This window comes from Aotus nancymaae, unplaced genomic scaffold (genome assembly GCF_030222135.1).
Source record: "Aotus nancymaae isolate 86718 unplaced genomic scaffold, 86718_ANA_hifiasm-v0.15.2.pri h1tg000040l, whole genome shotgun sequence".
Classification (NCBI taxonomy): Eukaryota; Metazoa; Chordata; class Mammalia; order Primates; family Aotidae; genus Aotus; species Aotus nancymaae.
The window spans coordinates 85,430,638-85,458,382 of NW_026988454.1; the positions used below are offsets into that span (position 1 = coordinate 85,430,638).

Below are 27,745 nucleotides of genomic sequence, written 5' to 3' on the forward strand. Positions count from 1 at the left end.
TGCGTAGTAGAGGAGAGTCCCACTCTTCATTTCCTTTTCAATGAGGAGGCAATCAGATATCTTTTAAGCATTCCTTCTTGACTGAAAAATCAAACAAGAAAGCCTCTTTTACTCTCTTCCTTATCAATTTTCAGACCTTTATTTGGACTGGAGCTGGATAATATTAGAGTAGCAGAACTGGTGTTCCCCTCTCTCAGCAGATGTTGCCAGGAACTATATCCAGAATGGTATTTCCTAGTTGTTTTACAAGATTTTTATAATTTTAGGTTTTACTTTTAAGTCTTTAATCCATCCTCAGTTAATTTTTGTATCATTTTTATAAGGAGGAGGTCCAGATCCAATTTTCTGCATATGTCTAGCCAGTTATCCCAGCACTATTCGTTGAATAGGGAATCCTTTTCCTATTGCTTCTTTTTGTCAACTTTGATGGACACCAGCTGGTTGTAGGTGTGTAGCTTTATTTCTGGGTTCTCTATTCTCTTCCATTGGTCCATGCATCTGTTTTTATACAGTACCATGCTGTTTTTGTTACTGTAGCCTTATAGTTTGAAGTTGACTAGCGTGATGTCTCCCCTTTGTTCTTTTTATTTAGGATTGCCTTGCCTATTGGGGCCCTTTTTTTGTTCCATAGGAATTGAAAATTAGTTGGTTGGTTTTTTTTTTTTCCTAATTTTGTGAAGAATGTCATTGGTAATTTGATAGAACTAACATTAAATCTACAAGTTACTTTGGACCATATATTGATTATCACAATATTGATTCTTACTATTCATGAGCATGGAATGTTCTTCCATTTGTTTGTGTCATCTCTGATTTCCTTGAACAGTGTTTTGTGCTTTTCATTGTGGAGAGTTTTTACCTCTCTGATTAGCTATATCCCTAGGTATTTTATTCTCTTTATGGCTATTGTGAATGGAATTGCATTCCTGATTTGGCTCTCAGTTTGAAAGTTGCTGGTATATAGAAATACTACAAATTTTTATACATCAATTTTGTATCCTGACACTTTGCTGAAATTGTTTATCAGATGAATAAACAATTTGGGCAGAGACTATGGTGTTTTCTTAAGTATAGTATCATATTATTTGCAAACACAGATGTTTTCACTTTGTTTCTTGATATTTGGATTCTTTTTTTCTCTCTTGATTTCTTTGGCTAGGACTTTAATTACTATGTTGAATAGGAGTGGTGACAGTAGGCACCATTGTTTTGTTCTGGTTCTCCAGGGGAATGCTTCCATTATTTGCCTATTGGGCATGATTTGGGCTGTGGATTTGTCATAGATGGCTCTTATTATTTTGAAGTGTGTTCCCTCAATTACTAGTTTTTTGAAGGTTTTTAACATAAAAAGATGTTGAATTTTATCGAAAGCCTTTTCTGCATCTATTGAGATGATCATGTCATTTTGGTTTTAGTTTTATTTATGTGGTAAATCACATTTATTGATTTGCATATGTTGAACCAACCATGCATCCCACAAATAAAACCTATTTGATCACGGTCAGTTAGCTTTTTGATGTTCAGTCTGATTCAGTTTGCTAGTATTTTGTTGAGAATTTTTTGCTTCAATGTTCATCAAGAATATTGGCCTGAAGGTATTTTTTTTTATTGTGTCTTTGTCAGGTTTTGATACCAAGGTGATGCTGATCTCAATGGGTTATGGAGGAATCTCTTCTCAATTTTTTGTAATCGATTCAGTAGGAATGGTATCAATGCTTCTTTATATATCAGGTAGAATTCAGTTGTGAGTTCATCTGCCCATGGGCCTTTTCTGACATAAGCTTTTTATTACTGATTCAGTTTTGGAGCTCACTATTGGTCTATTCAGGGAATCTATATCTTCTTGGTTCAATCTTGAGAGATTTTATATTTCCAGGAATTTATCTATTTCTTCTAGGTTTTCTACTTTGTGTGCATAGTGGTATCCATAGTAGTCTCTGAGGGTTTTAAAATGCTGTGGGGTTGGTGGTAATGTCCCTTTGTCATTTTGGATTGTGTTTATTTGTATCCTCACTCTTTTTTTCTTTATAGTCTCATGAGCAGTTTAACAATGTTACTTATTCTTTCAAATAACCAACTCCTGGAATTCTTGATCTTTTGTTTTATTTTTTGCATCTGAGCTTCCTTAAGCTCAGCTCTGATTTTGGTTATTTCTTGTTTTCTGTTAGCTTTAGGGTTGGTTTGCTTTAGTTCCTGTAGGTGTGAGGTCAGGTTTTTAATTTGTGATCTTTCTTTTTGATGTGGGTGCTTAGCACTGTCAACTTCCCTCTAAAAACTGCTTTAGCTGTGTCCCACAGATACTGGTGTGTTGTATCTTTGTTCTCATTAGTTTCAAATAATTTCTCATTTCTGCCTTAATTTCACTGTTTAGGAAAAAGCCATTCAGGAGCAAGTTATTTAATTTCTGTGTAACAGTATGATTTTTAGGAATTTTCTTAGTATTGATTTCTATTTTTATTGTGCTGTGGTCTGTGAGCATGTTTGATATAATTTTTTAAATTATAACATTTTTTGGGAGACCAAGGCGGGTGGATCACAAGGTCAAGAGATCGAGACCGTCCTGGTCAACATGGTGAAACCCCGTCTCTACTAAAAATACAAAAAATTAGCTGGGCATGGTGGCGTGTGCCTGTAATCCCAGCGATTCAGGAGGCTGAGGCAGGAGAATTGCCTGAACCTAGGAGGCGGAGGTTGTGGTGAGCCGAGATTGCGCCATTGCACTCCAGCCTGGGTAACAGGAGCGAAACTCCGTCTCAAAAAAAAAAAAAAAATTATAACTTTTTGGCTTTTCTGGACAGGGAAAATGTGGCACATATACACCATGGAATATTATGCAGCCATCAAAAACGATGAGTTCGTGTCCTTTGTAGGGACATGGATGAACCTGGAAACCATCATTCTCAGCAAACTGACACAAGAACAGAAAATCAGACACCGCATGTTCTCACTCATAGGCGGGTGTTGAACAATGAGAACACATGGACACAGGGAGGGGAGCACTACACACTGGGGTCTGTTGGGGGGAAATAGGGGAGGGAGAGTGGGGGGTGGGGAGGTGGAGAGAGATAGCATGGGGAGAAATGCCAGATATAGGTGAAGGGGAGGAAGGCAGCAAATCACACTGCCACGTGTGTACCTATGCAACAATTTTGCATGTTCTTCACATGTACCCCAAAACCTAAAATACAATTTAAAAAATTATAATTTTTTAAAGATTGTTTTATGGTCAACTGCCTAGTCAAATTTAGAGTATATGCCATGTGTAGATGAGTATATTGTTTCTGAGTGAAGAGTTCTGTAGATGTCTGTTAGGACCATTTGGTCAAATGCTGACTTCAGATCTTAATATATTTGTTTTAATTTTCTGCCTTGATTATCTGTCTAATATTGTCATTAGGGTGTTGAAGTTTCCCAGTGTTACTGTTCGGTTATCTAAGTTTCCTCATATTTCTCTAATAACCTGCTTTACGAATCTGGATGCTCCTATTTTGGATGCATGTGTTTTAGGACAGTTAGATCTTGTTGAATTGAACCCTTAACCATTATGTAATGCCCTTTGTTTCTTTTGATGATTGTTGGTTTAAAGTCTGCTCTGTCTGAAATTAGAATATCATCTTCTGATCTGTTTCTGTTTTCTGTTTGCTTGGTAGATTTTTTTCCATCTCTTTACTTTGAGTCTATAGGTGTCATTACATCTGAGGGGGGTCTTTGTAGATAGGATAGAGTTTCGTTTTGCTTCTTTATCCAACTTACCACTCTGTGGCTTTTAATTGGGGCATTTAGCTTGTTTACATTCAAGATTAACATCGATATACGCCCGTTTGATCCTATCTTCACGTTGTTAGCTGGTTATAATGCCGATGTGATTGTGTAGTTGCTTTACAGTGTCATTGGTCTACTTAAGTGTGTTTTTGTGATGGTGAGTAATGGTTTGTTTTTCCATATTTTGCCCACTCTTAAGGAACTCTTGTAAGGCAGGACTGGTGGTAACAACTTCTCATAGCATTTGCTTGTCTGAAAAAGATCTTATTTATCCTTTTCATATGCAGCTTAGTTTGGCTGATTATGGAATTCTTCTTTGGAATTCCTTCTCTTTAAAAATGTTGAATATAGGCCTCTAATCTCCTCTGGCTTGTATGATTTCTGTGGAAAAGTCCACTGTTAGCCTGAGGGGGTTTCCTTTGGAAATTACCTGCCCCTTCTTTCTAGCTGCCTTTGTCATTTTTTCTTTCATTTAAATCTGTGATAATCTAATGACTATGTGCTTGGGAATGATTATCTTATATAGTACCTTACAGAGGTTTTCTGCATTTTCTGGATTTGAATGTTGGCCTCTCCTGTGAGGTTGGAGAAAGTATCATGAATGTTACCCTGAAATGTGTTTTCCAAGTTTCTTGCTTTCTCTTCCTCTCTTTCAGAGGCACCAGTGGTTTATAAATTTGGTGACTTTACATAATCTCATATTTCTTAGAGGTTTTGTTTATTCTTCTTTACTACATTTTCTTTTCTTTCTTTCTTTTTTTTTTTGTCTGAGATTTTGGACAAGCAGTCTTAGAGCTCAGAGATTCTTTCCTCAGCTTGGTGGAATCTGCTGCTAATACTTGTGATTACTCTGAAATTCTTGAAGTGAGTTTTTCAGCTATATCATTTCAGTCTGGCTTTTTCTTAAATGGCCATTTCATCTTTTATCTCCTTTATTGTGTAATTGTATTCCTTAAATTTCTTGAATTGGGTTTCGACTTTCTCCTTAATGTCAGTCATCTTCATTCCTATCCATATTCTTAATTCTATTTCTGACATTTCAGCCATTTCAGTCTGGTTAGGAACCATTGCTGAGGATCTAGAGTCATCTTTTGAGTTAAAGAAACACTCTGGCCTTTTTAAGCGCCAGTGTTCTGATGCTGGTTTGTCTCATCTGTGCAGCTGATGTTCCTTCAGTTTTTAAGTTTGCTGTCTTTAGAATGGTTTCGTTGTTGTTGTTGTCTTTTGTTTTCTTCTATTTTTTAATTTTTATTTTATTATTATACTTTAAGTTCTGGGGTACATGTGCAGATTGTGCAGGTTTGTTACATAGGTATACATGTGCCATGGTGGTATGCTGTATCCATCACCCCGTTATCTACATTAGATATTTCTCCTGATGCTATCCCTCCCCTGGCCCCCTACCTGCTGCTATCCCTCCTCTAGCCCCCCAATCCCCAACAGGCCCTGGTGTGTGATGTTCCCCTCCCTGTGTCCATGTGTTCTCATTGTTCAATACCCACTTATGAGTAAGAACATGTGGTGTTTGGTTTTCTGTTCTTGTGTCAGTTTGCTGAGAATGATGGTTTCCAACTTCATCCATTTCCCTGAAAAGGACATGTATTCATCCTTTTCTTTGGCTGCATAGTATTTCATGGTGTATATGTGCCACATTTTCTTTATTCAGTCTACCATTGATGGGCATTTGAGTTGGTTCCAAGTCTTTGCTATTGTGAATAGTGCCACAGTAAACATATGTGTGCATGTGTCTTTATAATAGAATGAATTATAATCCTTTGGGCATATACACAGTAACAGGATTGCTGGGTCAAATTGTATATTCATTGAATCCACTGGGTTTTTGATTGTGTTTCAAGGTAGTTTCAGTCAACCAGCTTTGATTCTAGACTGCTCCTAGGTCTTGGAGGAGGCCCCTCCAATTACGGTCTCTATGCCCACATTTCCTTTTTTGGGTGCTCTGATCCATGGTGCTCCCTCAGGCAGAGGCCACAGTTGTCAGATAGGCCCTAACCTGGCTTGGTCTGCCCTAGTCTGCTGTCCACATGCCTCCCAAGGAAACATAGGGTTGTGCCTACCTGCAGAGTTCAGGCAGAAGTGGGACCACTGGCCTGGAAGCATTAGCAGTGTGACCCATCTGGCTATAGGAGGTGGGGTGAGTGAAGTTTCCTGCCCTGCCATCTGGGTGCTTCCACTGCAATAGGACACTGTGCATCTTGACAAATTCAGGTAGAAGTAGGACTGCTCAGCTGGAAGGTCACCAACCCTGCCATCTCAGTGTTTCCTGGGACAACAGATGGCTGTACCCTCTGGCTGAGTTCACAGAAGTGGGACCACTGGGCCAGAAGTTCTGGCAGGTGTTACCTGCTACCAGTAATAAAGGAAGGTGGATCACACATGCTGCCTTTTGGGTGCTTCCCAGGACAACAGGAGGCTGCAGCTGCCGGCTGAGTAAGCAGAAGTGGGACTGTTGGGACAGGAGCTGGCACAGAGCCTTGTCTGGCAAGGGGGTTGGAGCAATCTTACTGCTCCCAAGCACTATCACTGTGGCCTCTCTTTGGGATGACATCAGTGCTGATCTGCTCCAGAGCCCAAAGCTTGTAAAGGTCCCCTTGGAATCATGAGTTACCCCTAGAATGCATCCAGATGGCCCTCTGCCTCAGTCTAGAAACTCAGGGGGGGCAGGGTAGGAGTTGGGAGCCAGGAGGATTCTCCCATTCGCAGTCTTCCATAGTTTTTTGTGGAGAGTGTGAATCTCCCAAGGGGCTCTCACTCACTCATCCTTTTCCAAGTCAGAGAGGTTCTCCTGTCTCCACACTGCGACAGATAGGCTTTCTGTGTATCCCTGCTGCCTTAATGGATCCCTGCAAGGTTTATCTGATGATTGGCCTGCAGGGCCAGTATTTACTGGCCCTTTTGTTTCCTCCCAACGAGAGCTATGTGCCTGAACTGCTTCTAGTTTGTCAGCTTGGCCCTTAGTAAGAATTTTGTCAATGATTCCCATTTTATTTTACTTCATTGAGACAAGCTACCTAACATTTTATGTGTTTCTTCTTCCTTTGTTATTAGACACATGATGTAAATAAGAACAAAACAGAAAAGTTCTAATCTTATTTCTATGTTGAAACATAATGGACCTCTTTTATAACCATATTAGGATTTAAACATGGGGTTAATGACAATAAACTTTTATAAAATTGTTGAGAATGTGAAGTTTCTAGCATGACAAAGAAAACAAAAGAATGATTTTAATTATGCATGAAACAAAAAATTATCAGTTTAAGAAGCATGTCAAATTACACTCAGTTTTCTCTATGAATTCTGTGCTGGCAGCATTATATGAGAGGACAAAGGTCAGTAATCAACTTACACAAACACATTATTAATGAATTAGAGGTTACACACACTTATTAGAGAAAAGCAGTGCTTATCATCCCAAGGGACAGCTACAGTGGAACACCATGCATAGATGGCCTTCTTTGTTGGGACTCCTTACATTTCAATATTGGAGCAATGACTATTCAGTTGGACTCCTAGCAACAGGCAGAGGACCCAATCATTCATTGTATCACAGGGCAAAACTAGATTTAGGTGGGCTTATCCAAATGTGACATGTTATGACAATGTGAGTTGTACTATTTACATTTCAACCATTCCAAACCAATTAAGAGCCATGTAAACACCAGCCCCAAATGAACAATCATTACTTGCAATGATTGCTCATAATCCTCTGTATTCCTTATCTGTGCCCTCAGCCCCAGCTCTCAACTATGACGTCAAATGTCCTCTTAACCTCTGCATTGTCCTCAAAGAGTCTGACTTGATTTACATCTCATGCTGTCTTAAATATTTTAGCCTTGACTATGGGAAACCTGAACCAGGGCATTGGCCATTTGATTGTCCCCTGGACAGGCTAATTTACTCTCACCTTTACTCCAACTCTCTCACACCATACATGCCAAATCCAACTGCCTCAGGATTTCACTGAAGACAATCACTATTGCAGCTCAAGAATACCCACACTTCAATTGCTTAGCATATTTTATACAGTTTTCTAATGCATGTTTTGTAAGAGAACATCTTTCTTAATGTTTCTGAGATTATATCTTCATTTCTATGTGTGTGTTGTAAACACACACTGCCATACACATAAATATTTTGTACTCTATAAATTCAAAATAAAAAAATTTAACTTAAAATTATAGATAAGTGACTGGGCACAGTGGCTCACGCCTGTAATCCCAGCACTTTGGGAGGCCAAGGTGGGTGGATCACAAAATCAGGAGATCGAGACCATCCTGGCCAACATGGTGAAACCCTGTCTCTACTAAAAATTACAAAAATTAGCTGGGTGTGGTGGCGCGTGCCTGTAGTCCCAGCTACTTGGGAGGCTGAGGCAGGAGAATTGCTTGAACCCAGGAGGTGGAGGTTGCAGTGACCTGAGATTGCGCCACTGCACTCCAACCTGTTGCCTGGCAACAGAGAGAGACTCTGTCTCAAAAAAAAATGATAGATAAGTAATTATTTGCATTGTTTATATCATGATATGAGGCAATTATGGCTTTATGAATCACCCTAAAATAATCATAACAGTCTAATAGATGATAACTTTTCAAATCTACATTTAAAAAATCATATTAAAATTATAGTTATCTTTTTATAAAACTTGTAATCTCATTTCTGGTGGCAAATTTAACATTCTTAGGTGAGATCAATATTGCTAATTTTCTCTTTGAGTTTTTTCCTTGATATAAACAGCTAAAATATTCATGGTTGGCCTGGGTTTGGAAAGGAGGAATAAACTAGCCATTTCTCTCTTTCCACTGTTTGAGAATACAATAGAGTATCAGAGAAAAAATATTTTAAATCAGTGAAATGCCATGTATTTCAAATAATTTACATAATATATTAACACTTAACTCATATCCCAAGTGGGCAGATTAAGACGAAGGAATATCTAGTTATTGTTTTAAACTATGTTACTATTCAGTGGGGATACCTGTAAATAGATTGTGTAAGAACATAAGTGACAAAGCATTGTGGCTGAATCTAAAAATCAAATCAACACATATATAATGTACAATGACATTACTGGGCCCTAAGAGATTTATACAGGATCACCTTCAAAATGGAAAAAACAGAACAAAACTTGAAAGTGGGGGTGAGCATGGCAAAGAAATGTCAGACTGTAAAAAAGAGTGGAATGGTATAGATAAAATCAAGAAACAGAGTAGCTCATTACTTTTAAAAATAATTAAACTTTACAATTCTTCAAAAAGTAAGAGCAAAGGTATAGTAGGAGATTCTGAAAGAAGATTCAGGAATTTCAAGCCTAAAGTTAGGCTTTTAATTCTATTTTGAAAGTCACATGATTTCATTCTCAAAATATGAACATGAACATGTAAGTTCATTCTACTTTCAATAGAAAGTCATAAATTTAAAAGGGAACTACTAAAGCTAAAAATTGAGAGGAAGAGAAGGAATTGTTGACTTGTCTTTCTTATAGATAGTCCATCAAAAAACCTAAATAATTATTAGTGTACACTGGCAAGAGTTGACTCAACCTTAATATATGTTCTTGGACTATGACTTTCAACAGAGAGATGACCTCATTGACAAAGTCTCCTCATCTGTTAGAAGACAAAATAGTTCGATGTAATGAATTGATATTTCTTTTTAAAAAGTCTCTACAATATGTGTATGTGATAAATGCTGGATATTTATTTTTCCTCCCTCCATACTCCCAAATAATTATCTATGTGTTGGCCTTATCCACTAGACCATACATGCTTGATGACCAAAGCTTCTGTATTATTTAAGCATCCGAAGAGCAGTGTAATATCTGTACATGAGAACCGATCAAATATTAGTTACATAATTTAGTGATTTTTTATAGCACTAAAGTTGAAATTTCTTGAAAAACAATTTATGACTGATATACCAAAGAGCTATGTTTTACATAATCTACACAAAAACTCTGTATCAATGTAGATATCATTTTTATGAAAAAAATATTTTTTAGGTTAGTGTAAAACTACAGTCTAACTATTTTATGTGAGATTTCCAGGAATGGAGTTCAGAAGGGGTATTTTCAGTGGTGAACACACAGAAACAATAGCCTTCAGGATCTCATAGTAGCTTTTTATATTGTTGATCTTGCTCAAGAATGTATACAAAGGCAAATGATTATAGCATGGGCAGAGGTCTGTCAGAAATCTCAGTGCCTTACAAATAATCTAAAAGTAAGACATAATTGTGAACGTAAGAATGATTCACATATTTGGATAATCAAATAACATTTTTAGATATACTGTTTGGGTGAGATTTAGAAATATGAAGAAGAAAAACACTTGAATATCCTTATGATGAAAACAAATTGAACAAGTAACTAAAAACAGGAATAGGTATAAGCAGACCTCTGTTTCAACTCCTAGAATTTCAGCTGGGATTCATACTTGTCTATGACTTAATGCAGTTCATGTGTAAATGTAAGAAATGAGTCTGATACTTATAACAATAAGTGGATGGAGGATAATAACCCAAGAAAAGACAACTTAATATTCAAGAAATATTATTCATTTGTTATTAAAGTCCATGTAAAGTACTAATTTCTGGGCATATCATAGTGAATAAGATAGCTAGGGTCCTGGCCATAATTTACCTCGGACCTTGTGATCATTGAACTCAAGATCTTTGAACAGGTCCTTTTTTGCAGGCTAATTGCTATGAGAAAAGAATAAGCAAAGATTTAAAAGAATGAAAGGAGAAGGAGCAGTGCCTGAGATGAAATACCGACCATCTGAATTAAAAGCTTTGATGGTAAACTTGATGATTGGGCTACTAGGGAAACCCAATAAATATCATTAGTCTTCCATTCCTGAGTTCAAATTTAAGTGAAAGCTAAGACAAATAAGCAGATGAAAAACCTTAATATTAGCATTATTACTGATAATATCTAATATAGGAAAATATTGCTTATATCTGTAATTTAGTAATCTTCTAACAGTAAGCAAACAAACAAAAAACGAATGATCCAATTGCAGTAATCTAACCTGGCTTTTACCTGGGACTGGGAGAATTCCTGGAATACGAGATGTTCACTACTACAACTATATATAAGAGAAAGAAATAAGAGACAATATTTGGCATGTTAATTATCCTGCATAAGAACTAGGTCTTACTTGTAAAATGGAAACTATCTTATTGGGTTCTTGAAAATATTAAATTAGATAATGAATATAAAGCAGTTAGCCCAATGCTGAAAACACTAAGTGCTTAATAAGTAATTGGTATTATTAAAAGCAGCAAATAATTTTACTCCCATTTTTGTAGATGTTCCTACTGTAAAATATGAGAGTTTTCAAGTTTCTGAAGGCTACATGAATGTATGAGGAATATATAAGGAAGGCTACATGTATGGATTCATTCGTACATTAAAATATTTATAAAATATTTATACGTTTCAATCCCTTTTATTTTTCTTGACATTGAAAATAATAACCAAAAAAGACAGAATCACTACCTTCAAAGAAATATGTAGTCTAATGAGTCCTGAATTAATATAGGCTTAGTATCTTATAAAGGAGGGAGGATTGCAGGAAAATCTGTGATATTAACTATAAATGTAACAGTTTGAAGTAAGGAGAATGAACTAGCTAAAGAAAGTAGCCAACAAGGTTTAATAAACCAATTGATAGAACAATAGAAATTTAAAGTTCACAAAAGGAGTAGGAACTACTTATAGGTTAAGATAATACTATTAAAATGTGAATACAAATTAAATTCTCTTTATAAAGTGTTAATGCTACCTATATATCATTTGCATTTATGTGTTCACTTTTAAGTGTTCTGTTATGAGTTAGAAAAATGTTTTGTATATAAGTTAGAAAACTGTCACCATAATGGAATATTTATCTCAACTAAGCCCTTTCATAATCATATGTGTGATGCTGACCAAGCTGACTATGAATAAGTTTTCTCTTTCATAAAAGGAGAAGGGAAGCTAAATCTAAGTTATAAAATTAGGTTTTCAAGTTAGTGATATAATGTGTGATTCAACATTGTTTTACTTACTTTCACAGATGAGGGATCTACTTCCCCATCCCAAAATTTGATTCTACTCTGAAGACTGATGACATTACACATGCACAAAGAGGGTAAGAAAAGACTTATTACTCACAAAATGAGCACAGGTTAAAAAATGATTGGAGGAGTGATTTGTTTGGGGGTTTCCTGGCAGTTAGGGGGTGGGGCTAGAATGGATTCCCACATAGGCAGCTACTACAAGGTTTTAACTTCTCACTGGTGTCAAAGAAGGGAGCACCTGGGTTACCTTATCGGCTTGCCCAGATGTAGCATAATTTGGGAACAGGAAGCAACAGTACTTGAAAACTGTCGATAGTCAAACGTCAAAAATGGAATCAAACCCTTTATTACAAACCTTCAGGCTAGGGATTTCTCTTCATCAGTGCCAAACCCAGTTACCCTCTGGATTGGTTTCCTGAGGTGGTAGAAATTCATTCATAAAGTGTTGCTGAACCCTTACAGCCTTCAGCTATCTAATAATTATTTACTTCATGCTTTTTATTCGAAAAATGGCAATGCAACTAATTTTTAAGCTATATATTTATGAGTCTTGTGATTTATGTGTTACACTAGAAAGTTTAAAAATATAAAATATATATGCAAATGCATAAAAATGGGTTAATTGACTAAATATGGTGGCTTACACCTATAATCCCTGCAGTTTGGGAGACTGAGGCAAGAAGGTCTCTTGAACCAGGGGGCTCAAGACCAACCTGCGAAATATAGCAAGACCCCATCTCCACAACAAATTAAAAGGAGTAGTGGTGTGCACCTGTGACTCCAGCTATTTGGGAGCCTGAGGTGGGAGAATCACTTGGGCCTGGGAGGTTGAGGTTGCAGTGAGCCATGATCACAACACTGAATTCCAATCTGGGTGACAGAGTGAGGTCCTGTTTCCAAATTAATAGTAATAATAATAACAAGTTAGTTCATCCATAAATTCAGCAACATTTCACAGTATTAAGCTTTCAAAAATGTCTCTTTGATGAGACATGATTAATTTTCAGAAAAATTTGCTTTTTTCAAATTAAAGAAAAATATGTCTAAGGTTCAAAAAATATCCTTGCCTAGACATAGAAGACATAGAAATTGGGCCACTTTGTATGCTGAGATTATCCCTACATGTGGCAGTCTTAGAAGCACATGTTTTCTAGAAAAAGATAATCATAAACATCTGTTTTTGCAGTTTTTTTATCATAATACATGCAGAGAGTATTCCATAGATTTCTATAGAAATATGAATTTTTACACACACCATTGGAATAACTGGTTTAATAAAAGCTTAGTGAGGTTGGAAAATATGTAAATATGTTGATTTACTGTCTCTCAGAGCATATCTAAAGAAGCATTCATAAACCTGACTGCTTTTAAAAACAAAATGAAATTATTCTATAGGTCTATGGTTTGATATATTCTAAGTTAACCTTTTTTGGGCGGTGGGGGGACACTATGGCTGTGAGCCTGTCTCACTTCAGATACGCTTTGGAGGAAACCTGCAGGCATTCTGATATTTATGTTGCAAATTCTGAAGTCTCCTTCTATGGAAATTTTAGATTTTGACTGGTAACCCACAGAGACAGATTGAGAATAATTCTATGTCAAGACAGAGAAATGGACAAGAGTCTTGCAAAGTCGGAGAGTTTATCAGAGCCATCAAGATTAGACTCAGAAGCATTTGTATTATGAGATCATATATTTTTTCCATGTAGATTTACATAATCAAGAGAACACATTTGTTACTCCTCAAAGAAAATCAGAAATTAGAAGCACATTCTTACGATGTACTTCCTTATATAGCACATTGTAAGAATGTGCTATGAATTTATCTAAACACAGAAATGTCAGTATTTATGTATTAAAATTGATTTCTGGCTGTCTTTTCAAAAACTGCCCAGTAACTAGTTTTCCTCTTCTTAGAATCTCTTAAATCAGTGGATTACATTCACTATCTCAAGATAACTGAATATTCTAAATGGGACTTAACTTACCCTGATGGTTACTATTTATAATGGGATTTATTATAGGATTTCTCATCCCATTTTGTTTGTAAAGGGTGTAAGGTGACAAAAAAGCATACATTTAATAAAATTATTAATATATAAAATACTATGTGAAAAAATACAGCCAGCTTTGGATGAAATGGTTTCAAAACATACTTGGTATCCCCATCCTCTTCTCTGGATAAGTAAGAAAACAAAAAGTAAAAATAGTATGGTTGTTGCAACTGGCATTAAAAGTGGTGCTAAATTGTTTAGCAGCTACAGAAAAAAAATGAAATATAAATATTTTGGCTATCAGGACAGAAGAAAATGTAGTTGGGACTGAATTCTACAAGTACATTATTATATGGGTTTCATAAAGAGGACAACTACACAATAAAAACATTTATAAAGAACATTTTGCTATGAAGCCGTTTCTTATTTTGACACTTGCAAATACTACAAAGGTAGCATGAAAGCAAATTTTTATAAGTCACTTCTGTGAGGATGTGGTAACTTCTGTGAAATGAGTTATTGGTCAAAGATACTGATATCTTCTCTCATCCATGATCTGCAGTGATATAAGACAATAGATAATACTACTCACACTAGAAGTGCAGTCTAGTTGTATACTGAAACAGAATATTCATGTTTTGAAATGAGGTTTGCTAAGTCCCTACCCAAACACTTTGACTCAGTATCTCTGATGGCAGAGCCCTCAAATTGGTATTTCTTGGCCATTTTGGGGGAGTTTAAGTATAATTTGCATACAGTAAAATTAAAATTTTTAGTGAAAAGTTCTGTAAGTATTGACATACATGTTAAGCAAGCCCTTCAAATGATTTTTTTTATTCATTAAATTTGATTACCACTGACTCCATCAGTGGTTCTCAAACTTTACTGTGCATCAGAATCACATGGAGGGCTTGCTAAAACTCACCTTGATGTTCTTCAGTCTCTCTGTTTTTGATTTAGCAGGTCTAGGTAAGGGCCTAATAATTTACATTTACGACAAATGCCGGATGATGCTGGTGCTGGTCTGAGGGCTCCACTGGGAACACTGGACTAGAGCAATGGTGCATCACAATCACCTAGGGAATTTTATAATTAGACATTAATATTGTGATCTGAGAGACCAAAGCAGGTGCCCCTTAATCAACCAATATGGGCCCAAATTTAAGAAAATTAACTTACCTGTGGGTTGCGGGTTAAGGGACTAGTTGACATGGAAATTTTCTAAATTCCGATGGTTAAACTTCCTAACAATAGGAGCGATCAGTTCTCATTTTAACCCAGACCACTTCAACTCTGATTTGACAGAGGACCAACCTTACAAACGTTCTTTTCTGATAATCTGTTGCAGACTTTAGCCAACTTAAAGATGCTGCACACAGACTTTGTGTCCTGTAGTTCACATTTTGATGTAAAGAGCCCGAGCATGCACTTGGCTCCCCTCATAATTCTGTATAGCCTCTCTCTCCAAACCTGCTGAATATGTATGATACTGGCTCTGCCAGGCATAAAACCCAACCTGTCTTTCCTCTCTTTGAAGAGAGAGTACTTTCATTCCACACTGGAGAGTTTGTCTTCCTAGTTTGGAAACCAGTATCAACAATAAAGCTCTTTTTTCTACTATACAACCATCCTGGTGGTCTCTTGGATGACAATACCTAGGCTCTAAACTCTGAGGGATACAGACTTAATTGATCCACAGTAGAATCCATATAGAGTTTTTCAACTCCCTAGGTGATTTTAATACGCAGCCAATGTTAAGAACCATGGCCATAATTGCAAGAATAGAAATTATTCCTCCTCATCATTTTCTCTAGAATATATATTGGCTTGATTCTTGATAGGAACCAAGGAATAAGGAGTACTGCTATTCATATTAGAAGGCATTGCATTAGGTATTTTGATTTTATTATATTTAATTATGAAAAAATATATCTTACTATCTTGATTATATTAAGGACGAAAGTAATGGACAATAGTATTAGTTAAAGCTCTAAAAACTATGGAATCAATAAGTGGTAAGGACTGGAATCAAAACCATTTTTCTCTGATTCTATGGCCCCTGGCTTGTGATTCTTAGTTTGAATATCAGGTGCTTGAAGCAAAAATTATATTTTCTTTTAAAAATTGAGAATTTGAGTTGTCTTATTGCCCACAGCCCACATTTACAAAACTGTGAATCATTGAAGTACCTGTAAGAAAAACTTTGGATCTATTAGAATGCTTGATAATAGCACTTTCATCCCACAGTTATTTACCAATAAGTATGAGAGAAATTATTTGCACCTAGAAAACTGGGAAAATAGATGTAATTTGACCATCTGAGTCACCGTATTGCTCCAGTGGGATATCTGGTTTTGAATAATATTGCGTTCAGATGAACAGACCAAGGGGTAATGAATTCCTAATAGTTGATAGCAAAATTTATGTTTTTCTCTGGAGGTAGCTTCTGCATTGGAAGAATACACTTTTAAGATACATTCTTTCTCAACATTATTTTTTGGTGACAAGTTAAAAACGTTAACATATGAAAAATTTACCTCCACTCTTCCTCTCCCCAAACAAAGTAAGTGTTATTTAGTCTTCATTCTAATTACTCTCCTAATTTGCACAACTTCACTAATGTTGCTTCTGTCTTAACTACTTTTGTGTTTTAACTATACAAACTGAAGTAGATTGAAATGAAAAAATAGAGGTAGCCTAAGAGGCTATGTAGATAAAGTATTGGAAAAGGAGAGACTGAACTGAGTAGAGAACACATCACCCCCTCCTGACATGTGCAGAAATAATGAGAGAAATAAAACAGCCTTTTGTAGATTGCTTGAATTAATGGCCCCGGTTTTCTCCTACCTACAATGAAGCTCATTGCTTTTAACTCTAACTTTGATTCTAACATTTGGCTCTACCATGTGATATGTTTTGGACAATGAAATGTTGCATGTAATGAAAGCAGAGACTTGAAAAGCACATGTGCAATTGGTTTGATAGTTCTTGGCTTTTGCCATCACCGTGAGAAAAGCCTGCCTGGGTGAAACTGCTGAAGAATGAGTCATGTATAACAGACCCAAGTTCCCTTAGCCATTCTGGTCAAGATCACTTCCAGATTAATCAATAGGTGAAACCAAGATCAGCAAAGCTACCTAGTTGACTTGTAGCCAAACCCAGATGCACGGGGAAGCACAGCCCAAATTTAATAAAGCCCTCAGCTTTGTCAACTAAACCATACTTCTTGTTATGTGCCTGAGGTTTGGTGGTTGTTGTTTTGCAACATTATTATAACAATGCATGACTCATAAATAGCTTGAGCGTCTAAGTGGAAGATAGTTCAAGAGGAGATAGATCAAAGTTGGAGAAAGATTTTGGAGCCAGCTATTATTAGTGAGAGAATAGACAAAAGAAAATGCTTCCCTAATTAAGTCAATGTGATGCTTGCTTAAGGATATATATATGTGATCATAAAACACCAGACAGCAGTCCTGTCCAACAGATCTTTGTGTAGTGTGGCAAATATTCTATATTTATCCTGCTTAATAAAGTACTAATTAGCTCATTAGCTAGGTGTGACTGTTGAGCACTTGGCGTGTGTCTTCTGGGACTAAGAAACTAAATTTCAAAATTTATTTAACTGTAAATAAGGTAAATTTAAATTGTAATGTGGAGCTGGAGTTATTAGGCAGTGCAAGTATGGGAAATCAATATATAAACCAACAGACATACAGCCAATTGATTTTTGACAAAGAAGCTAAGGTAATTCCATAAGAAAGATAATTTATTCTTTCAACATATGGTGCTAGATCAACTGGATAGTCCCATGAAAAAATTACGTATACCCCACACACATCTACAATTATTATGTATTACTTTAAAAAAAAACAGTTCTTACTTCATACCATGCACAAAAGTTAACTCAAAATGTACCATCAACCTGTATGTAAAAGGTAAACTTTAATACTTCTGGAAGATATATAGGAGCAACTATTTGCAATTTTGGTAAAAAAAATCTTTTTCTTAAATAGAATTTTAAAAAATCTGAACTGTGAAAGAAAAAATTAAAAATGGAACTCATCAAATTTAAAACTTCTACTGTTTGAAAAGACTTCAATAAGGGAGTAAAAAGGCAAAGAACAGCCTAGGAGAGGAATTTGGAATGTATATATCTAACAAAGATGTTGCATTTAATTATACAATTTTTACAATTAACTAATTAGAATATGTCAACCTAAAAATAAACAGGAGATCTGAACAGATAAAGTATGAAAGGTGAACAAAAACATGAAAAATGATCATCATTAATTATTAGGTAATAAAAATTTAAACTGCAAACACAGAATACCTAAAATTTAAAAGATTGAGAATATTATTAGTGAGGATATGGAACAACTAGAATATTCATACATTGTGGGTAGAAATGTAAAACACTGAAAATACTTTTGAACACGGTTGGTAGTTTATTGTGGAATTAAATATACACTTAAGATCCCACAATACTTTAGGATGTTAAGATAAGTTAAAATATATGCACAAGAATGTTCATAAAAGATTTGTTCATATTAGCCCAAACTAGAAACAACTCAACTTTCTATCAACAGGTGAAAGGAAAAATAAGTTGTGTATCTGTAAAATATAATCCTACTTACCCTTGAAGGAATAAGCTACTGATACATCAAAAAACATGAATGAATGTCAAAAGCATTATGCTGAGCAAAACAAACCAGACAAAAGAGAGTTCAGTGTATGATTTTATTTATAACTAATTCTAGGAATGACCAACCTAACACACAGTGATAGAAAGCAGATCAATGGTGTAAGGTTTGTTCTCGCTGAGCTTAAAATGGAAGAAACTGAGGCCAGCACAAGAAGATTCAATGCAAAGGGTTTTATTCAGGCTCCCAGACGAGGTTCTGCGGTCCAACAGAAGGGGCTGGACTCCTCTCAGACATGGGGTTTTATAGGGAGTGGACGTGTTTGATTGGTTGTGCCCAAGGTGAGGGGGACAAAATGACGGGGAGTGGGGCCCAGATGGAACAAAATGGCAGGCAGGGAGTGGGGCCCGGATGGGACAAAATGGTAGGCGAGGAGTGGGGCCCAGATGGGACAAAATGCTATCAGGTAGGTCTTTTTTTCTGGGCTCTTGGTGAGGGGGGTGTGCCCAAGCTCCCGGCGAGGGAGGTGGGTGTGCTTGAGCTCCGGCGAGGGAGAGGGGAGCATCCGAGCTCCCGGCAAGGCAACCGGCCTTACAAATGATTTCCAGGGTTTAGGTTTGGGTTGAGGGTAGGGATTGACTTGGAGGGGCACCAAGAAATCTTTAGGAATGAGGAAAATGTTTTATATCCTAATTGTGGTGGTGAATAAATGGATTGAATTATACTCTTAAAGCATGTGCATTTTATTGACTTCAAATTATACCAATGATATGGTTGGCTCTGTATCTCCACCCAAATCTCACCTTGAATTGTAATAATCCCCACATTTCAAGGGTTGGGCCAGGTGGAGATAATTGAATCATGGGGGCAGTTTTCCCCATACTATTCTCATGATAGTGAATAATTTTCATGAGATCTGATAGTTTTATAAATGGGAGTTACCCTGCACAAGCTCTCTCTTGCCTGTCACCAGGTAAGACTTGACTTTTCTCCTCATTTGCCTTCAGCTGTGATTATGAAGCCTCCCCAGCCATGTATAACTGAGTCAATTAAGCCTCTTTCCTTTATTAATAAAAAAAGAAAAACAAGAAAATGCTTCCCCAAAAGATTGGATGTGCATTTGAATGAAACCCACTTTAACATTTTTTAAGAAATTTTAAAGAAATTATAAATTTCTTTTAATTTTGTTTGAGTCAGATTTAAATTTTATTGGATATAACTTAGGTTAAGTCTAGCTTCAACGTTATTAAAAAGCTGACCCAAACTTTTGTGGGTTATAAATAATACAAACTTATGGACAAATAAAGCTATTCAGAAAATAGAAACTTAGACTAGGACCATAGCCAAGGTGTTCTTGGAATACCCAGGAACTGAGCACATAAATTACATTTTTGCTTCAAAAGGTGGTATAGATTACTTCAGAAAGAGTAAAGATTAATATGAAAATATACTACAGAAAAATCTATTTGTGCCTATTGAAGATAATTAATAGAATTTTAACAGGTAAAATGTAAGTTAATAAAATAAAATAATAAATCTTCCAGGTTCCCAAATCCTTGAGCCAAAACAATTTTAATAAAATAGGAGTGGGTTGCTGTTAAGAAAGCAGGTATAACCATTGGTGCCCTTCAAGTATCTGAATGAGCCGTCATTTGAATTGAAATTTTGACTAAATATTTAGATAAAATTATGCAAAATAATATCAATGATTTGGACAAATAAAAACAATTTTGTAGGATAAAAACTTTCTAAAAGTGTTCTCAGAAAAGTAATAAAGGGAAAAGCAATAGTTGCTGTTTTTACCTATCAAGGTTAGACTTTTTAAACAAGATGAAATCAGCTCTGAAATACTGGTTAGGCAGCACAACCAAACTCTCATTTATGGGAGAATTATTTAACTTGAACTTCTATTGGGGAATATAGAAAAAAATCATACCAATTAATAACAAAAATAAAAACACAAATTGACACCAAAAATAGTTCTTTCAAATGGGTAAAGGTTTTGGACAGACACAGAACATATGCAAATCATCAACAAGAAAATCAGAGAAAATTAAAAACACAATGCAATACCATTTTACACCCATTGGAATGGTTAAAATTAGCAAGACTGACATCACCAAGTGTTGTCAAGGATGTGGAAAAACTCTCCTGTATCTAGATGTGAATATAAAATATATCACCTCTCTGGAAAACAGCTTAAGATTTTCTTAAAAAGTTAAATATCCACCTCTTCAACAATACCTCAACTAGATACTTAGCAAAGAATAATGAATACATATTAATAAAATTAATTGTACAAGAATGCACTCAGTATTTTTATTTGTAAGAGTCCAGAATTTGAAACAGCCCAAATATCCATCAACAAGAGAATGAATGAACAAAATGTAGTACAGTCACATAATGGAATATTATTCATCAATAAAAAAGAATTAATAATAGTTGAACAAGCACTAACATGGGTCAGTTTAAAAATATATTATGTTGCATGGAAGAATCCAGACACAAAATAGTATGAACTGTATGATTCCATTTACATAAATTTTAAGAGCAGGCAAAACTACTCTATAGTAATAGAAATAAGAGAAAAGATTGCCTATAGGACTAAAAGGGAGAATGAAAGAATTTGTTCTATATATTGTTTGAAGTAGTAATTATATGATTTTATACATTTATCAAAACTCTTTGAATTGTACTAAATCAGTGCATTTCACTGCATATAATTTTATCTGAACATTGGTTTTTGTGATTCTGGAAAATTTAACAAAGGGTATGGTTATATTAGAAATTTAATATTTCCAGACATTTTAGAGTTATGAATAGCTTAGGAAAAAAATTTTTGAAAAATATTTATTAAACCTTTATATTAAGAAATTACTATTTGCCTGGAATTGTGTTAGTTTCAATGCATATAATGATAGATAACCGTGGACTTTCAAGTTGTATAGCTAAGAAAACAAACTAACAAAATTAGGTACACAGTCATTTTAGATTGCAGTTTAAAGATGATAATTACTAAACGACAGTATGAACATTGAAACTTAACACACCCACCCCCTTTTTATAACTAGTTCTTTAGAAAACATAGGAAATAAATTAAAAAGTAAAAATGAATGGGTTTTATTACTATTGTTAGCATTATCAAATACTTTTCACATGAAACATGCTGTGAAATGTGTGTTAAATAAATATATAAATTAATAAAATATTTCAAATTAAAAAAATGTAACTTGGTGAGAAAACAACAAGGTTTTCAGAATATCTCAAGAGTGGAGCATATTTTTTTCTACATTTGGTTTACTCAAGCCCATTTGTGGTGTTATATGGCCAATTTCATTAGAAATATTTAACTTTCATGTTTTCAAATAGTTTTCTTTTTATTATAAAAGTAATATAATTGCACAAAATTTCAACATATTAATATAAAAGGGAAAGGAAAAAAAATCATGTAGTTAATCCAGAAGTTATCATGGTTATTTTAAAAAAGTATTTGTAATGTTTTATCTATGCATGGAATCATTAGTTTATAATCATAGTATATGACCATATACATATATATTATTCATAACTTTCAGCATACTGTGAAATTCCACATTGAAAATAAGTAAACTAAGAATAGAAAGAAACTTTCTCAACTTGATGAAGAATATGTACAGGAAACATACAGGTAACATTACACTTAATAGTGAGAAATTCAAATCTTTTGCATTAAGATTAGGTATGGAAAAAATGTCCACTCTTAATTTCACTTTCAACATTATAGTGGAAGTTCTAGCTAATGCAATCAGACTGGGGGAAAAAAAAAGGTACACAGATTGGGGAGTAAGCAATAACATTGTCTTTGTTCACAGATAACTTGAACATCTATGTAAAACATCTGAAAGAATCAACAACAATGACAGCAAAACTCCTGGATCTAATAAACAATTATAGCAAAGTTGTAGGATACAAGGCTAATACATAAAAGTCTATTACTTTCACATATACCAGCAGTTAACAAGTGGAAATTAAAAGTAAAAACACAATACCACTTACATTAGCATTCAAAAAAATGCTTTGGTAAAAATCTAACAAAGCATGACGAGCTATATGAGAAAAACTACAAAATTCTGGTGATTTAATCAAATAACTAAATAAAGAGATATTCCATGTTTGTGGGTAAGAAGTCTTAAAATTATTTAGATACTGGTCCCTCCCAACTTGTTCTATAGATATGATACACTCTCAATCAAAATCCCAGCATGTAATTTTGTGAATACAGCAAACTAAATCTAAAGGGTTTTTTTTGTTTGTTTTTGAGATGGAGTCTTACTCTGTCACCCAGGCTGGAGTGCACAGTGGCACCATCTTGGCTTACTGCAACCTCCACCTCCCAGGTTCAAGCGATTCTTCTGCCTTAGCCTTCAAAGTAGCTGGGATTTTAGGCATGTGTCACCCAAATCTAAAGTTTATATGGAATGCAAAATGCCTGGAATAGACAATACAATTTTGATAACAAAATTGGAGGGCTGACACAAGCCAACTTCAAGACTTACTATAAAGCTACAATAATCCAGACAATGTGGTATGGGCAAAAGAATAGAGAAATAGTTCAATGGAACAGAATAGATAACTCAGCAATAGATAGAACCTCATAAATATAGTTATTTGATCTTTTACAAAGAAGCACAGGCAAAAAAAAAAAAATAGGCAAAACAATAAAGCAAAGATAGTTTTTTTTTTTTCAACAATCAATGCTGGAACAACTGGATGTACATGTAAAAAATGAATCTACACACAGACCTTACATCTTCCCCCAAAATTAACTCAAAGTAGATCATAGACCTAAATTGCCCACACTTTAAAAATCCTAGAAGATACCATAGAATAAAACTTAGTTGACCTTGGGTATTGTGATACTTATTAGATATAGCGCCAAAGGCACAATCTGTTAAAGAAATGATTAACTCATTGAAAATTAAAAATTCTCAGTGAAAGACAATGTCAAGAGAATAAGACAAGGTGCCATCTGGAAGAAAATATTTACAAAATACGTGTTTGGTATTAAAACTGAACAATAGGAAAACAAACAGTCCAATTAAAAAAAGGGCCAAAGACCTTAACAGACCCCTCACAAATAATATACCCATATGGCAAATAAGTATATGAAAAGACACATCGTATGTCTCATATGTCAATAGAGAAATGCAAACTAAAACAATGAGCTACCACTATACATCTATTAGAATGGCCAAAATTCAGAAAACAGACATCAATAAATGCAAGGGAGAATATGAAGCAACAGGAATTCTCATTTATTATTGACTGTCAATGGGTACAAAGTTGTCATTAAGAAAAAGGAATAAGTTCTCATTTTATATTGTACAGTAGGGTGATGATAGCTAATAATAAAGTACTACATCTTTTAAAATAACTAGAAGAGAGGGTTTTGAATATTCTTACCAAAAATAAATGATAAATATTAGAGATTATGAATATTCTGATTATCCAAATTGATCATAAATGATACATAAATGTATCAGAACATCACAGTGCACTCCTCAATATGTACATTATTATATGTCAATTAAAAATAAAATAAAACTTAAAAAATAAATCTTTTAAAACTTGACATTAGTACTAGCAAGGGAAAATCAATACAACTTACGATACAACAAAGCTAATTGTAAAATAAATAGAAACAAAATATAAAATATTATAAATTATATCTCAATAAAATATAAATAAATACACAACAACAAAATGGTTCAACTCCTTTGAAAAACAAACTCTCAGTTTCTTACAAAACAAAGCCTATTCCTATTATACATTCTTACTATCACATATTTTGGTATTTACCCAAAGAATTTCAAAACTTACATCCACACAAAATCCTTTGCACATTTGTTTATAGCAGCTTTATTTAAAATGGTCAAATCTTGGATGCAACCAAGATGTCCTTTGGTAGGTAAATGGAAGAATAAACAGTGGCAAATCTAAACAGAAATAAGCTGTAAAATAATACAAAGACATAGAGAATCATTAAATAAATACTACTAAATGAAAAAGCTAATCTGAAAAGACTAGCTTTTCAGATTATATAATAATATAATTATATTATTATATCATAATATAATTCCATCCATATTGGATGGACATTATTACATTTTTATGATTATATCATAAAAATGATATATCCAGATTATATCATAATATAATTCCATCCATATTATGATCTAGAAAAACTACGGAGAAAGTAAAAAGATGAGTGGTTTCCAGGGATTAGAGTGGGGAGAAGGTACAAATAGGTGAAGCAGAGAAGATTTTTAGGAAAATGAAAATACTCTGTACACTATAGTGATGAAAAAAATACCATTATACAATCCTGCAAACTTATAGAATATAAAACAGCAAGCGCAAGCCCTAAGTAAACTATGGATTTTGGGTGAATGTAAAGTGTCACTCTAGGTTTCTCAATGCTAACAAATATATTACTCTGGTGCGAGATGTTGATGGCATGGGAGGCTATGCATGTATATGGGGAGAGGGTATAGAGGAAATGTTTGTGCCTTCTTTTTGATTTTGCTGTGAACCTAAAACATCTCTCAGAAAAATAGTCTTTTACAAAAGAATAGGAGCTTCTCAATATGAAAAATATATTTTAAAAAATATCACATATTCAGAATTTTGTACACAGAACAAAATTGTGGCTTAACTTTTCTGAGAGCATGATACGACTTTCAGAGCTGATTCTTTTAGGATCAAAATTATTAAAGTTAAACCCATTTTATCAAGTTAAGCTCTATTTGTTCTACAGATTGATGCTTTCAATCAATTTATTACTATTCAGTTTGTCCCAAAACTACTTAAAAGTTTTCAATCTATTATTGTTCAGTTTGTCCCAAAACTACTTAAAATGCTAAGTATTTCCCTTATTATTTTTCATTTTGTCAAAACATTTTTGAATTATAGTCACTATTATTTAAAACTCCTCTATATTTTATTAGGTAATTTCCTAGAATAAATTATGGACTGATACAAACTGATTTATCCAAGAGACCAAACAAAGAAAAATAACTATCAAATGTTGCTATAAACATTCACAAAAAATATAACATTTTTTAAGACTAAGATAAGGCAGTTTGATTCACAGAATGGAATGCAGTTAAACAGAATGACTTTAAATAATTGTTAGTATCATAAAATATTTGATTTTGCTCATACTCTAAAACTTCTAGGATATTTTCTATGTCATCTTGACCATATTTTTCCATTCCTCTACACCAAATATTCAAACATAAACAATTAAGTTTGTCCTTCAATATTGAGAATAAATACAGCATTTTGAACTGTGTGAAACTAATATGTTAATTTGCATTTACTCTGAGTTTTCCATTTATAAGACATTTTTCAAGTATTTATTATGATAAATTTTAAAGATTGTGAATTAAAGAAACACAATATACATTTTTCAATCATATACTCTTGGTGTTTTTAAGTAGTTACCTTTTGTTTAGACATTTCCTAGAACTATGTCTCTGTTTACAGAGATGTGGAATATATAAGTCCTCATGCAATGCTGGGAATGTAGATCTAATTAACTATTCTGCAGAGCAAGCTTTTGGAACATAGTCAGATTAAGTATACATGTACCCTTTAACTCAGAAATTCTGCTCTTGAGTAGACTCAAGCAAATTCTCAAACATGTTACTGAGAAGATATGTGACAGAATGCTCACAGCAGCATCATAGTTGATTTCAGGGATATGTAGGCAATCAATTTTCTTTCCATCACCAGAGGGCTATGTAAGAAAGGGGTCTTGGTTGTGACTGTAGAATTATGAAGCTGTGGGAATCAATGGACTAAATGTAATTATGAAAGTTATAAAATCATGAAAACATAGATGTGTCATTTAAAATGTAACATTTGAGTAATGTATGAAATATACAACATGACTTAATTTTGGTAAAGTAAAAATATGTACATGCAAAACAAACATACCAAATGTATAAGAACATGAATAAAAAGTCCTTTATTTTAAATATATTAAAGTGGTTGGCCCTAAGTAGAATCTTCTGCATGTATATTCTATTTACTAAATACATGTATTGTATATTGACATACATGCATATATATGCATATAACTTTTTCAACATCAGAAGGTAGACTAAAGCTAAAAGATAAAAGCTCTACACTTGAAAACTCAATGAAATGAATAACATGATAAGATCAATGAGGCAATTATTAATAGTAATACTTAAAACAAGGAAAGGACCTAATATAATTTTGTAATCTTTGATACTTATTCTATTTCAGCTTGTTTTCTTATAGTTTCTAATCCAAATCCCTCATCATTGTAAGAAAAGTAGTAGTATTTAGGGAAAAGTGAAAGGTTAAATCCTTAAAATTTCCCCTAATACATACCAACCTGAAAATAATCATATCTGAGAATGTGTATAGTGAGTAGAAGTTTTTCTACAAGAATTTCAGTCTCTTTTTTTTCAGAGAAATATACATATTTAAAAAGGAATTATGGGTAGCTCAGGAGAATGATCATATTGCCAGTGCCCATTATACCCAGCAATAAACATAGATGGTAAAATGTTACACAAAATACTATGAGTTTCTAATTGAGAGGGAGACACCAGTAAGTTCTCTGCAGACAAATAAACTGGGATAAAATGTGCTGGTATTATCTAATTGCTCCTTCCACTGGCTAGGGGTGATATGGAGAAATATGTCAGAGAGAGGTCAATGAATGTGAGCATGTGAATATTATAGCTCATTGTTTCTCTCAGCAGTGAAGATATCTTCCTTGAGTTAGTGAAGCCCAAGTTTTCCTCCATTGTAATAGGATATAATTATGTTGAAGTAGATGAACGCTTCTTCAGGTTTTTTACTCATACTATGTAAAGGAGGGTGAATTCTGGGACCACTATCCCCAGTTGACCTAATACAGGAGACTTGAGACCTAAGATCTGATCAAGCTCTGCATATAAGCTCTGTATTAGGCTAATAATTAATGGCTCCCCTAAAGATGTCTAAGTCTGAATTCTCAGAACCTGTGAATACATTAGGTTACATGGAAAAGGAGAAATAAATTTACATATGAGATTAAGGTTGATAATCAGTTCACCTTATGATAAGGAGATAATTTTAGATTATCAAGATAGAGCCAGTTTAATTACAAGTGTCCTTAAAAGTGAAAGAGGAAAGATGAAGACGAGAGTCCGAAAAAAATACATGACTATAAAAGCAGGGTCAAAGATGGCTTTGAAGATGGAACAA

The 27,745-nt window shown here is 34.3% G+C and overlaps 1 long non-coding RNA gene across 1 annotated transcript in view; it reads left to right on the forward strand.

The window, feature by feature from the left end:
* LOC135268353 (uncharacterized) overlaps positions 1 to 27,745 on the forward strand; it is a 240,821-nt gene that overhangs the window by 159,625 nt on the left and 53,451 nt on the right. Inside the window, exon 2 of the long non-coding RNA XR_010336699.1 lies at positions 11,841 to 11,915. This is a non-coding gene — a long non-coding RNA (uncharacterized LOC135268353). The remainder of the gene's footprint in view (positions 1 to 11,840; positions 11,916 to 27,745) is intronic.